Genomic DNA, 16132 nt, shown 5'->3' on the forward strand with positions numbered 1-16132 from the left:
AACAGGCTGGATTAGGGCACTCTGCGCCAGGCTGTACAGGCAGTATGCAGCAGGCTGTTAGGGTACGCTGCACCAGGATGTTATGGCACTCCACACAATGCTGTTTGGGCACACTGCTGCAGGCAGTTAGGGCACAACACACTAGGCTGTTATGGCGCACTGCACTAGACTATTATGGCACGTTGCACCAGGCTGTTATGGCATGCTGCACCAGTCTGTTTTGGAATGCTGCACTAGGCTGTTATGGTACACTGCACCAGGCTGTTATGGCGCACTGCACCAGGCTGCATGAGGCTGTTATGGCACTCTGTATCAGGCTGTTAGGGCATGTTGCACCAAGCTGTTATGGCATGCTGTACTAGACTGTTAGGGCACACTGCACCAGGCTGTTATGGCACACTGCACTAGTCTGTAATGGCACGCTGCATCAGGCTGCTATGGCATTCTACACAAAGCTGTTAGGGCACGCTGCATGAGGTTGTTATGGCACTCTACATAAGGCTGTTAGGACACGCTGCAGCGGCTGTTATGGCACGTTGCACCATGCGGCTATGGCACACTGCACCATATGGTTATGGCACGCTTCACCAAGCTGGCATGGCACACTGCACCAGGCTGTTAGGGCACGCTGCACCAGTCTGTTATGGCATGCTGTACCAGGCTTTTAGGGCAGGCTGCACCAGACTGTTAGGGCACGTTGCACTAGTCTGTTATGGTACGCTGCACCAGGCTGTTATGGCATGCTGCACCAGGCTGTTATGGCATGCTGCACCAGGCTGTTATGGCACACTGTACCAGGCTGTTAAGGTACACTGCACCAGGCTGTTATGACACTCTACACCAGGCTGTTATGGTACACTGTACCAGGCTGTTAAGGTACACTGCACCAGGCTGTTATGGCACGCTGCATCAGGCTGTTAGGGCACGCTGCGCCAGTTTGTTATGGCATGCTGTACAAGGCTGTTAGGGCATGGTGCATCAGGCTGTTATGGCACTCTACACAAAGCAGTTAGGGCACGCTGCATGAGGCTGTTATGGCACTCTACAGAAGGCTGTTAGGACATGCTGCACCAGGCTGTTATGACACGTTGCATCATGCGGTTATGGCACACTGCACCATATGGTTATGGCATGCTACACCAGACTGTTAGGGCACGCTGCACCAGGCTGTTAGGGCACACTGCACTAGTCTGTTATGGCACACTGCACCAGGCTGTTAGGGCACGTTGCACTAGTCTGTTATGGCACACTGCACTAGGCTTTTATGGCACTCTACACAAGGCTGTTATGGCACACTGCACCAGGCTGTTATGGTACACTGTACCAGGCTGTTAAGGTACACTTCACCAGGCTGTTAAGGCACGCTGCACCAGTCTGTTATGGCATGCTGTACCAGGCTTTTAGGGCATGCTGCAACAGGCTGTTATGGCACTCTACACAAAGCTGTTAGGACACGCTGCACAAGGCTGTTATGGTACACTACATATGGCTGTTAGGGCATACTGCAACAGTCTGTTATGGCACGTTGCACCATGCGGTTATGGCACGCTGCACCATACGGTTATGGCACACTGCACCAGACTGTTCTGGCAAGCTGCACCAGACTATTAGTGCACGCTGCATCAGACTGTTAGGGCACGCTGCACCAGGCTGTTAGGGCATGCTGCACCAGTCTGTTATGGCGTGTTGCACCATGTGGTTATGGCACGCTTCACCATACGGTTATGGCACACTGCACCGGGCTATTATGGCATGCTGCACCAGACTGTTATGGCACACTGCACCAGGCTGTTATGGCACATTGCACCAGGCTGTTATGGCACATTGCACCAGGCTATTATGGCATGCTGCACCAGGCTTTTAGGGCACGCTACACCAAGCTGTTATGGCACGCTGCACAAGGCTGTTATGGCACACTACACATGGCTGTTATGGCACGCTGCACCAGGCTGTTATGGAACTCTACACAAGGCTGTTGGGGCACGCTGCACCAGGCTGTTATGGAACTCTACACAAGGCTGTTGGGGCACTCTGTACAAGGCTGTTAGGATGCGCTGCACCAGGCTGTTATGGCACGTCGCACCATGCAGTTATGGCACACTGCACCATGTGGTTATGGCATGCTGCACAGGCTGCTATGGCACGCTGCACCAGACTGTTAGTGCACGCTGCACCTGGCTGTTAGGGCATGCTGCACCAGGCTGTTAGGGCATGCTGCACCAGTCTGTTATAGCAAGCTGCATCAGTCTGTTATGGCACTTTACACAAGGCTGTTAGGGAACTCTACACAAGGCTGTTATGGCACACTGCACTAGGCTGTTAAGGCATGCTGCACGAGGCTATTATGGCACACTGCACCAGGCTTTTAGAGCACACTACACCAAGTTGTTGTGGCATGCTGCACCAGGCTGCTATGGCATTTTACTCAAGAATGTTAGGGCATACTGCACCAGACTGTTATGGCACTCTGCACAAGGCTGTACCAGGCTGTTATGGCATACTGCATCAGGCTGTTAGGGAATGCTGCAGCAGGCTGTTATGGCACTCTACACAAGGCTGTTAGGGCACTCTACACAAGGCTGTGAGGGCACGCTGCACCAGGCTCTTATGGGACTCTGCAACAGACTGTTAGGGCACCAGACTTTACAGAAAGAATGGCGGCGCACCATGTGATTCAGACTTTACACAGTCGGGTCACATGGTGCGCCAGCCAATCACAGCCATGCCAATACTTGGCATGACTGTGATGGGGTCGGAAGTGCCCACAGCCTTAATGCTTGGGGATTGGCTTTATTTGTCTGGTGAACCTGAACAGTACACAGGGTTCGGCATCGGACTCTAGGTGTCCGGTATGAGCCCCGAACTTTACCGTTCTGGTTTGCTCACCCCTACTTACTAGTTTATTTTAAAAAAATTAAACAAAAGCTGATGGCTAAAACATGTCGGAAAAGATGACCAAAAAGAAGCAAAATGACGACTATGTGTCCTGAAGCATCATCCATTTGAAAATCGTCGGGGATTCGCAGACATCTAAAAGAAAGTTGTGTACACATACCCTGACAGTGTCCGTACCCTTCAGATAGTAGTTAAGACTCCCATACACATTAGACTAAATTTGGCCAAACCCACCAATATCAATAGTTTCCACTGACAGTCCAATGTGTATGGGTGGCTCTGACTGATGATTGTCAAGGGAGATAAGAATCCAGCATGTCCGATTTTTGACTGTGAATCCTTTTGTTCTCTAAATGATAAGCTGCTACCAGAGATCTCTAACAGTGAATCTCATAGAGAACACAGGAACGCTCGGCAGAGAAAGCGATCCTGTATAAGGCAGAGCCGAGTGAGATAGCTACCAGCCGAACAATTGAACAGCTGTCTATAATGTATGAAGGCTTTAGTCAATTTCTTTTTCTGCTGATATTCAGACAGCTGTATTATTAGTCTAGCACACTGACCTTATAAAATTTTTTAAGAAGTCTGATAAATTAAATATTACAACATCTACATGACTACATCGCCAGAACCACCATCAGTACAGTAATAAATCACCAGAACCACCATCAGTACAGTTATACATCACCAGAACCACCGTCAATAAAGTAATACAATACCAGATCCGCTGTCTGTATAGTAATACATCACCAGAACCTTCATCAGTACATAAATACATTGCCAACTTAGTACACCAATCAATTGTAGTATCAGGTCAGCCCCATATACAATTTTATTGCATTAACCTTCTACTCCCAGTGGGTCCTTCATTATGGTAAGGAGATGCTTGAAGTTGTAGTTACCAGCCATCATCAGACTGGGGACCATACAAGAACCACAGTACTTCTTAGGAGCTTTATTAAACATTTAAAGAGTAAATTAACTTTTGAAAGAAATCTTATATGTTTTAGGTCCATTAATTCTCAGCAGATTGGTGTGAGTCTAAAGTTGGCTCAGAATGGAGTAGAGGCATCATGTGGTGGGACCTGAGACCACAACTGATAGCTGTACAGCTCAGGAGACACGACTATGACATTCTACTCACTGGAGCCACTCTGCGCTGTGTGCATGCTCTGTTGTCTCCTGAGCTGTGGTCTTCTAGGAGGATTTTTTTTAGCAACTGGTGGGGGCCTCAGAACTGAGTGACCCACCGACATGCTCAGAATGTGCATAAAACATAAAAACTATCCCAAAGGTTTAGATACTCTTTAAAGCGAATCTTTTAAGTTTGAAAGTCATTCTCATATTATTCAGACATTCAGATAGAGAAGATAGAGAATAACTTTCCGATCACTGGGTGTTACGGGTGTGTCAGATGTAACAGACAATCGCTCTGGATCTGGTTGCAGAAGGTCACATCGTCTGGCATTGCAGACGCCTTCTTAATCCTTCTTACTTTTGGACCCAGTGGCAACCTCCCTCCTGTACTGATTGACACACCCTGGTCTGGGTGTCTATAAACTCTCAGTTTGCTTCAGGGAGTTTCTGGTGATATACTCATTTTCCCTTGTGAAGGCTTGGAGCAATAGCAGTCGGCTAGCTTCCTCTCTGGTGCCCTTGGAGGACGCTTGGTGTTATCTCTCAGCTGTCTGATCAAGTTAAGTTTTTCCCCCTTTGTTTGTCTCCCTTGTTGTCTTTAGTTTATAGTGGGGACTGACCAGTGCTCTCCCTCCTCCCTATCTAGGGCCTACCTCTAAGGATATAAAGGGATTAGGCTTCCTGCTCAGCGATGGGTGCGGAACCTATATAGGGACGGTAGGACAGATAGAGTGATATTCTCCACTCCCCCTTTGCCTAGTGTTTGGGCTACCCTCCCCTCATCCCTTTGTGTTGCACTTAGACTTTTCCACACCGTGCGTGACACTGGAGGTCCAGCCGCTGGTGGTTCCCCAGATATGGAGAACCGGGGATCTAAAAAGCACCGGTAGAATGGAACAGAGGCATTGGAAAGTTATCCCCTATCTGTAGCTGGTCAGCTCTCCAGTACTGGTCAGTACTGAAGTGACTACCGTGTCCGTCCACGTTCTTGCTCTGACCCGGCTGGGTCTCGCCTGTCCTGCTTCCCCCTCTCCATACGCTGCCCTGAGGCCCTGCTCCACCTGTGGGGAGCTATACCATCGAGCTGCCTTATCACCGGCCTCAGTAGACTGCCGGAGCGCTGGTCATTCTCACCAGAAACCACAGGTGGCGTCACGAACTTCCATAAAATTAACAAACAATCCCCTTTTAAAAGCTGACCCCAGGGTACGGGCCCGGGAGCCGACCACCGCGACATCCTCAAGGCCAGGCAAAGGCCCGGGTACCGAGTCGTCCACATCCCCCTGGGCTAGTCACTCACAGCAAGCAGTGATGTGAGGATTCACAAGTCTGCACTAACATAGAATGACTACAGATTTGTGATGCTAGACCAGATAACCCATTTAACACTACAATCATTAATGAGAAACTGATTATTGATCCATCTAAACAGGCTGTCAGTCAACCGATGCACTAGCAAAACTTTCACTCGTTGGGTGAAATTAATTTTAAGCTTACTTAAAGGGAGTCTGCACCCCAAAATAACAATTATACTGCATAAAAATGCATATAGGGGACCTATTAAAATAGTACCTGGAATATACACTTTAGTGTGCTATTTGTTGAAAAAGCGAAATTTATTTAATATGCAAATAAATACATTTCTGTGCACCCTTGGCGTGGCCTAAGCCTTGGTGCACCATATTGACCTACTATTTGAAAATTAAAGAGAACCTGTCACAAGATTTTTCCAATATAACGTAGCTGCCACTACCACACTATCTGGCCTCGTGAAATATGACAGTCACACCACCCCCTCAAACAAAAAACACCACAATGTCTTCTTCATTATAAATTGTACCCACCACACCCTCCTGACTTATGAACTATGATCTCCACATTGTCCCCACTCCATGCAGCCCCCTCTTCACTGTTCCCCTCATGTTGTCCCCACTTCTTACTGAGTACCCCATGCTACCCATTCTCCATACTGAACCCCCATTCTCCATACCATGCCTGGCCGTGCAGCAATGAAAAAAGACGCTTACCTGTTCTCTGATATTTCAGTGTGGGAACTGTTGCTGGTAAGATTTTTTTTAGCAAACTGTGAATCGAATCACAATAATTTCAATCTTGTGAAACCATGAATTTCAGGATATTTGAAGCAAACTCAATTCAATTCGATTCATCTGCTCATCTCTACTAATAAAGGTTCTTTTATGTTTTTTTAACAGACACCTCTCTTTTCTTTGTATATGTGAGGTGACTATCCTGTCATGCCAAGAATTTGATATACAGTATATGTATTCTTTTTTCTGCATTGTAATGTAATGTAATAAGAAATGTTTGTTGATTCTTTGAATTGCTGTTCAATAATATTAAGAAAAATGTGCACTAATTAAGCTAGTTTATGCAATAATGGCACACCATGTAATAAGGACTTATGTACTTGAAAAGTTAATATGCATAGTGCTTATACAATGGCAAATGATACCCTTTTAATTTTGTATCACAAAATTCTATTCACTCTATGTGATGCCATATGGTTCCAAAAATTATAAACTAGGACTGATGTGAAAAGCACCGTTATCCTACCATCTGTCAACTGCACAACACATCCACATTCTGAGCATACTTTATAGAGGTACCATAAGATATGTTCACACGGTATAAATTTCAAATACGCAAGGCATCATCCGCATTATATTTTGCAGGTGTTGTACATATGCTGCCATATACAGGTGCTTCTCACAAAGTTAGAATGTCATCAAAAAAGTTAATTTATTTCAGTTCTTCAATCCAAAAAGTGAAACTCATATATTATATAGGGTCATTACAAACAGAGTGATCTATTTCAAGTGTTTATTTCTGTCAATGTTGATGATTATGGGTTACAGCCAATGAAAACACAAAAGTCATTATCTCAGTAAATTAGAATAATTAACAGAAACACCTGAAAAGGCTTCCTACGCATTTAAAAAGGTCCCTTAGTCTGTTTCCGTAGGTTCCATAATCATGGGGAAGACTGCTGACTTGACAGATGTCTAGAAGGCAGTCATTGACACACTCCACAAGGAGGGTAAGCCACAAAAGGTCATAGCTAAAGAAGCTAGCTGATCACAGAGTGCTGTTTCCAAGCATATTAATGGAAAGTTGAGTGGAAGGAAAAAGTGTGGTGGAAAAAGGTGCACAAGCAACCCGGATAACCACAGCCTTCAAAAATGTGGGGAAGATTCACAAGGAGTGGACTGCTGCTGGAGTCATTGCTTCAAGAGCAACCACACACAGACGTATCCAGGACATGGGCTACAAGTGTCGCATTCCTTGTGTCAAGCCACTCATGAGCAATTGACAACACCAGAAGCGTCTTACCTGGGCCAAGGAGAAAAAGACCTGGACTGTTGCTCAGTTGTTCAAGGTGTTGTTTTCAGATGAAAGTAAATTTTGCATTTTATTTGGAAATCAAGGTCCCAGAGTCTGGAGTAAGAGTGGAGAGGCACACAATCCAAGCTGCTGGAGGTCTAGTGTGAAGTTTCCACAATCAGTGATGGTTTGGGGAGCCATCTCATCTGCTGGTGTAGGTCCACTGTATTTTATCAAGACCAAATTTAGCGCAGCCATCTACCAGGAAATTTTAGAGCACTTCATGCTTAGCTCTGCCGACAGGCTTTTTGGAGATGGAAATTTCATTCTCCAGCAGGACTTGGCACCTGTCCAAACTGCCAAAAGTACCAATACCTGGTTTAAATACAACAGTATTACTGTGCTAGACTGGCCAGCAAACTCGCTTGACCTTAACCCCATAGAGAATCTATGGGGTACTGTCAAGAGGAAGATGACAGACACCAGACCCAACAATGCAGATGAGCTGAAGGCTGCTATCAAAGCAATCTGGGCTTCCATAACACCTCAGCAGTGCCACAGGCTGTCTCCATGCCACGCCACATTGATGCAGTAATTGATGCAAAAGGAACCCCAAACAAGTAATGAGTGCATTTACTGAACATACATTTCAGTAGGCCAACATTTTGGATTTTAAAAACATTTTTCAAGCTGTTGTAATAAAGTATTCTAATTTACTGAGATAATGACTTTGTGTTTTCATTGGCTGTAAGCCATAATCATCAACATTCACAGAAATAAACACTTGAAATAGATCACTCTGTTTGTAATGACTCTATATAATATACAGTATGAGTTTCACTTTTTGTTATGACGAACTGAAATAAATTAACTTTTTGATGATATTCTAATTTTGTGAGAAGCACCTGTACACAAGTGCTGCAAATATACTGCTAACTTCATCCTTTGTATTGCAAAATGTGAAATCCATGGTGAACACGTAGTACTAGGCAATTACTCCTACAAGTTTTCTTTGCAGCACTTCAAAATATAGTGGATTTGCTGTTAAAATTCTGAATGAAAAATTCATTGTGATTCCCATTTAAACAATTCCTTAAAGAGAGCCTGTCATCGGGGTTATGCATATTAAACTAAAGGCTTGCTCATAATGGCACTGTTATCATGATTTAATACATATATTCAGTGAAGAAAATCCGCAGCCTGGTTGTTTTAAAATCATCATTAGAAGTTTTGTTCTCTGTGCATCGGGGTGGGACTGTGGGGTGGGACTGTGGGTAGCGTCTTTGGCTTTGCTACGGCCCCTGAGCTGCTTCTGATGTCTTTATCCTTTTCCTTATTTAAATTTTGCGCCTACCCACAGTCTCACTTCATAGTCCTACCCCGATGCATGGAGATAAAAACTTCTAATGATGATTTAAAAACATTCAGGCTGCAGATTTCTTCACTGAATGTATGTATTAAATCAGAATAACAGTCCCGTTATGGGCATACCTTTAGTTTAATATGCATAACCCTGATGACAGGTTCTTTTTAAACTCAATCACACTTATTATCTATGTTGTGACATGTTGGAGTGATCTTAAACCCTGTCCTTAGGCAAAATCAAGTAGCCCACGTTGACATGTTTCACATTTTTTATATTATAGTACAAATGTATGAAATATTACATAAATAAATGTAAACTATACCTTAAAGTGAAAATTTCCCCCACCACCACTAGGGGTAATATAGGAGATTACGGCCTTTATACATTAAAATGAATTATAACAGCTATAATTATATATTGAGAATTTAATCATCACTGAGGTTTGGATCTAAAAAGAAACAATAATAAAAGATGGATTCTCTAATGTAATACTTATCCCCACTTTTATTTAAACATCACATTTTTATTAATGAGTTAAATAATATATAACTTACCTAATACCTAACTAACTAAAAAACACCTCTCTGTGCGGCTCAGCTGTGGAAGAAAAGTGCTGGGCCCTGAAGCTATGTCTGTCGACAGGAAAGAAATAACTCTGACAAGAGTGTTTGTTTTTAATTTTCCAAATTTAGCTAAAATGCCTCGGGCAGCGCTTATGTAAATATGACTTCCCCATTTAGTCTAATATATGTTCAGTGTCATCATGTCCTATGTGTGCTGTTAGGAGTTGTTCATTATACCTAATATATCAACATTTAATCGTTTGTCTTTTTTATTTTCTCTTCACTCCATGGAGCCGCTGAGCTGTTTCATTAATATATTATACTTATATACCTAAAGTAGAAATTAAGTATACATTGTTTGAATATAAAATTGAAAATACTCAATGGGATTTCATAGCGCTAATTGTAAATTTTATGTACACAGAAGAGTTTTGTTTTGTATACTACAAATATACAGAAGTCATTTTGTATATAAAATGTTGCATGTGTCTGGGTGAATAAAGTCCACTTTTTTTCACTTATTTCAATTGAAGTCCTAATTCCATTCTGTTTTTTATCTGTTTGGAGGCTTTTGGCTCGTTGCTTGTGGAAGTATTGCACCCACAACATTAGGACTGTGTACTGGAGGGTGTACTATTTATATATTCAGTGCGCAGCATAAATAGTATACCCTCTTTGAAAAAAAAGATTTTAATTAGTGATGAGCGAGCACCAAAATGCTTGGGTATTCGTTCGAGTCGAGCAAATGCTCTAGTACTCGGTCCGAATAACGAACCCAATACAAGTCTATGGGAAACTCAAGCATTTTTCTGGCAGCTCCCCCTGGCAGTCTGCAGAGAACATAACAATTGCCCATATCGATGGAAACAGTGCTCAAATGTCATGGGAACAGCATGGGGAAGACCCCTGGATGCATTTCTGACTCCCAGGTCAATGCTGTCAACAACGTTGTCAGAGGTATTACACCACTTTTATGGACTCACAATAAAACATACAAAGGCGAAACCAAAACGGATTTTCCTAGGAAATACAGTCATGGCCAAAAGTATTGAGAATGAGACAAATAGTAATTTTTCCAAAGTTTACTGCTTCATTTTTTGTAATGACAATTTGCATATACTCCTAAATGTCAAAGAGTGATCAGCTTAACAGCAATTACTGTACTTGCAAAGTCAATATTTTCCCAGAAAATGAACTTTAACCCCCAAAACACATTTCAACATCATTGCAGTACTGCCTTAAAAGGAGCAGCTAACATTGTTTTAGTGATTGATCCATTAACACAGGTGTGGGTGTTGATGAGGACAGGGCTGGCGATCAATCAGTCATGATTAAGTAAGAATGACATCACTGGACACTTTAAAAGGAGGCTGGTTCTTGGTATCATTGTTTCTCTTCAGTTAACCATGGTTATCGCTAAAGAAACACGTGCAGCCATCATTGCACTGCACAAAAATGGCCTAAAAGGGAAGAGTATCGCAGCTACAAAGAATGCACCTCAGTCAACAATCTATTGCATCATCAAGAACTTCAAGGAGAGAGCTTCCATTGTTGTCCTAATGGCTCCAGGGTGCCCAAGAAAGAGCAGCAAGTGCCAGGACCGTATCTTAAAACTGTTTCAGCTGCGGGATCGGACTACCAGCAGTGCCGAGCTTGCTCAGGAATGGCAGCAGGCTGGTGTGAGTGCTTCTGCACGCACTGTGAGGTGGAGACTCTTTGAGCAAGGGCTGGTTTCAAGGAGGGCAGCAAAGAAGCCACTTCTCTCCAGAAAAAACATCAGGGACCGACTGATATTCTGCAAAAGGTACAGGGAGTGGACTGCTGAGGACTGGGGCAAAGTCATTTTCTCTGATGAATCCCCTTTTCGATTGTTTGGGACATCTGGAAAACAGCTTATTCGGAGAAGAAGAGGTGAGCGCTACCACCAGTCTTGTCTCATGCCAACTGTAAAGCATCCTGAAACCATTCATGTGTGGGGTTGCTTCTCAGCCAAGGGAATCGGCTCACTCACAGTCTTGCCTAAAAACACAGCCATGAATAAAGAATGGTACCAGAATGTCCTCCAAGAGCAACTTCTCCCAACCGTCCAAGAGCAGTTTGGCGCCCAACAATGCCTTTTCCAGCTTGATGGAGCACCTTGCCATAAAGCAAAGGTGATAACTAAATGGCTCATGGAACAAAACATAGAGATTTTGGGTCCATGGCCTGGAAACTCCCCAGATCTTAATCCCATTGAGAACTTGTGGTCAATCATCAAGAGACGGGTGGACAAACAAAAACCAACAAATTCTGGCAAAATGCAAGCAGGGAGAGGGTCTGCTATTCAGTTATAGGTTATGCAGTGAGTCTAACGGCTGCCAAAATTTAGGAAAAACCCCACTAACAATTTAAAGACACATAGAGCTGAACCACAGTAACGACATGTTCCCATTAGAAAGTAGAGGGTCTGCTATTCAGTTCTAGGGTATGCACTGAGACCAATGGCTAACAAAATTTAGGAAAAACCCACTAACAATTTAAAGACACATAGAGCAGGGCCACAGTAACAAGTATGATATGTTCCCATTTGAAAAGAGAGGGTCTGCTATTCAGTTATAGGGTATGCAGTGAGTCCAACGGCTGCCAAAATTTAGGAAAAACTCTACTAACAATTTAAAGACACATAGAGCTGGGCCACAGTAAGTAGTACGACATGTTCCCATTAGAAAAGAAAGGATCTGCTATTCAGTTATAGGGTATGCAGTGAGTCCAAAAGCTGCCAAAATTTAGGAAAAACCCCACTAACAATTTAAAGAAACAGAGCTGGGCCACAATAATGACATGTTCCCATTAGAAAGGAAAGGGTCTGTTATACAGTTATAGTGTATGCAGAGAGACCAACGGCTAACAAAATTTAGGAAAAACCCCACTAACAATATAAAGACACATAGAGCTGGGCCACAGTAACGAGTACGACATGTTCCCATTAGAAAAGAGAGGGTCTGCTATTCAGTTATAGGGTATGCAGTGAGTCCATTGGCTGCCAAAATTTAGGAAAAACCCCACTAATAATTTAAAGACACATAGAGCTGAGCCACAGTAATGACATGTTCCCATTAGAAAGGCGAGGGTCTGCTATACATTTATAGGGTATGCAGTGAGACCAACAGCTAACAAAATGTAGTAAAAACTCCACTAACAATTTAAAGACTCATAGAGCTGAACAACAGTAACGACATGTTCCCATTAGAAAGGAGAGGGTCTGCTATCCAGTTATAGGGTATGCAGTGAGTCCATTGGCTGCCAAAATTTAGGAAAAAAAACACTAACAATTTAAAGACACATAGAGCTTAACCACAGTAATGACATGTTCCCATTAGAAAGGAGAGGGTCTGCTATACAGTTATAGGGTATGCAGTGAGTCCAACGGCTGCCAAAATTTAGGAAAAACCCCACTAACAATTTAAAGACACGTAGAGCTGGGCCACAGTAGCGACATGTTTCCATTAGAAAGGAGAGGGTCTGCTATCCAGTTATAGGGTATGCAGTGAATCCACTGGCTGCTAAAATTTAGGAAAAACCCCACTAACAATTTAAAGACACATAGAGCTAAACCACAGTAACGACATGTTCCTATTAGAAAGGAGAGGGTCTGTTGTACATTTAGAGGGTATGCAGAGAGACCAATGGCTAAAAAATTTAGGAAAAACCCCACTAACAATTTAAAGACACATAGAGCTGGGCCACAGTAACGAGTACTATATGTTCCCATTAGAAAAGAGAGGGTCTGCTATTCAGTTATAGGGTATGCAGTGAGTCCAATGGCTGTCAAAGTTTAGGAAAAACCCTACTAACAATTTAAAGAAACATAGAGCTGGGCCACAGTAAAGAGTATGACATGTTCCCATTAGAAAAGAGAGGATCTGCTATTCAGTTATAGGGTATGCAGTGAGTCCAAGAGCTGCCAAAATTTAGGAAAAACCCTACTAACAATTTAAAGAAACATAGAGCTAGTCCACAGTAACGACGTGTTCCCATTAGAAAGGAGGGGGTCTGCTATTCAGTTATAGGGTATGCAGTGAGTGCAATGGCTTCCAAAATTTAGGAAAAACCCTACTAACAATTTAAAAACACATAGAGCTGGGCCACAGTAAGGAGTATGAAATGTTCCCATTAGAAAAGAGAGGATCTGCTATTCAGTTATAGGGTATGCAGTGAGTCCAAGAGCTGCCAAAATTTAGGAAAAACCCTACTAACAATTTAAAGAAACATAGAGCTAGTCCACTGTAACGACATGTTCCCATTAGAAAGGATGGGGTCTGCTATTCAGTTATAGGGTATGCAGTGAGTGCAACGGCTTCCAAAATTTAGGAAAAACCCTATTAACAATTTAAAGACACATAGAGGTAGGCCTCAGTAACAACATATCCCCACTAGAAAGGAGAGGGTCTCTTATACTGTTTGCCTATGCAGTGAAGCAACGGCTGCCAAAAATCCAATGCCCCCTGCAAGAGACGTAGAGGTCAGAGGGCCTCCTGAAAACAATGTTCCCATTATTAGGAAGTGGGTCTTCAATACTGTTTGCCTATGCAGTGAAGCAACGGCTGCCAAAAATTTGGAGGAACTCCAATGCCCCTTGCAAAAGACATAGAGGTCGAGGGGCCTCCTGAAAACAATGTTCCCATTTTTAGGAAGTTGATCTCCCATACTGTTTGCCTATGCAGTGAAGCAACGGCTGACAAAAATTTGGAGGACCTCCAATGTCCCTTGCAAGAGACGTAGATATGTTGATATGGTACATATGGTGGTGTTCTGGTGGTGGAGGATGAGGATGCGGAGAAGGAGGAGGACAAGAGCAAATAGACAAAATCAGGAAGCGAATGCACATGTTTGGGTGTGAAGACAGGTGCATGGGAATAGAGTTAGACCTCTCAAAAAATAGACACTGGATTTGAGTTTATTTAACACAGCTATCATTCTGGGGTGTTGAGAAGTCTGGCCCAATCCAGCCCTTGTTAATTTTTATAAGAGTCAGCCTGTCAGCATTTTCAGTTGACAGGTGGATGCGCCTATCGGTTATAATTCCACCTGCAGCACTAAAAACCCGCTCTGCCAAAACGCTAGTGGCAGGGCAGGCCAGGACCTCCAAGGCGTAGAGAGCCAGTTCATGCCACGTGTCCAACTTGGATACCCAATAATTATAAGGCACAGCGGAATCACGGAGGACGTTGGTACGGTCGGCAAGGTACTCCCTCATCATCTTTAGAAACTTTTCCCTCATTGGGAGAGTATCCCGTGTCTCAGGGCCTGTGCAATGGGAGGGTCTGAGAAAACTTTTCCCAGAACTTTGACAGCGTTCCCCTGCCTCTGCTGGATTGCATTTGTGTCTCTCTCGCCTGTACTCCTTGGTTATCCAACTAACTGTGACCTCTGCTGCCAGAGTTTTCAGATGAGAATTTTTTTAATAATTCCGCCACACGGGCATTCTGGTACTGCCCCATTTTATTAGGCCTGTCCAGCATGGGAATAAGAGACAGAAAGTTTTCCTTGTAGCGTGGGTCTAGAAGTGTCACCAACCAGTAATGACTGTCACCCAAAATTTGGACAACGCGAGGGTCACGGGAAAGGCAGCGTAACATAAACTCAGCCATGTGTGCCAGACTGCAAATAGGCAAGATTTCCATGTCTTCACCAAGAGGATGACTGACCATGCTCTCCTCCTCCTCCTCCTCCCTGTCCTCAGGCCATCCACGCTAAACAGACAGTATGACAGTTGTGCAGGTAGTACCGTCTATAGCGCAGGAAACTAGCTCCTGTTCTTCCTCCTCTTCCTCCTCCGCCTCCTCTTCTTCGTTGTCACCCAATCCACGTTGGGATGAGATGAGACTGGACTGCGTGTAATAACCCTGTATGGTTCCTTGCTCCATCTCATTGTGCTCCGCCTGCGATGCATCCTCTTTAATTGTGAGCAGAGAGTGTTTCAGAAGACAAAGAAGTGGGATGGTGACGCTAATTATGGCGTCATCACCGCTCACCATCTTGGTGGAGTCCTCAAAGTTTTGGAGGATGGTATATATGTTTGACATCCATGTCCACTCCTGAGGTCTTATGTGTGAAGTCTGAGCTGAATACCGAGGGCCTTGTTGATGCTGGTAGTCAACAACTTAAGTATGAGGATCGGAGAAGGAGAAGGACAAGAGCAAATATACAAAATCAGGAAGCGTATATCCATGTCTGGGTGTGCAGACAGAGGTGCACACATTATAACCTCTATCGGTTATAATTCCACCGGCGGCACTAAATACTCGCTCTGACCAAACGCTAGCGACAGGGCAGGCCTGCACCTCCAAGACGTAGAGAGCCAGTTCATGCCACGTGTCCAGCTTGGATACCCAATATAAGGCACAGAGGAATCATGGAGGACGTTGGTACAGTCAGCAAGGTACTCCCTCACCATCTTCAGAAACTTTTCATTCTTTGAGAGAGTACCTTGTGCATCAGGGCTTCTTCGATGGGAGGGTCTGAGAAAACTGTCCCGGAACTTTGACAGTGTTCCTCTGCCTCTGCTCAATTGCATTTGTGTCTCTCTCGCCTGTACTCCTTGGTTGTCCAACGAACTATGACCTCTGCCACCAGCATTTTCAGATGGGAATTTTTATAATAATTCTGCTAGAAGAGCCTTCTTGTACTGCACCATTTTATTAGGCCTGTCCTGTGTGGGAATAAGACACAGAAAGTTCTCCTTTTAGCATGGGTCTAGAAGTGTCACCAACCAATAATGACTGTCACCCAAAATTTGGACAACGTGAGGGTCATGGGAAAGGCAGCATAACATAAACTCAGCCATGTG

The sequence above is a fragment of the Phyllobates terribilis genome, unplaced genomic scaffold (assembly GCF_046119375.1).
Source record: "Phyllobates terribilis strain yellow unplaced genomic scaffold, ASM4611937v1 Scaffold_1__5_contigs__length_1240528914, whole genome shotgun sequence".
Lineage (NCBI taxonomy): Eukaryota > Metazoa > Chordata > Amphibia > Anura > Dendrobatidae > Phyllobates > Phyllobates terribilis.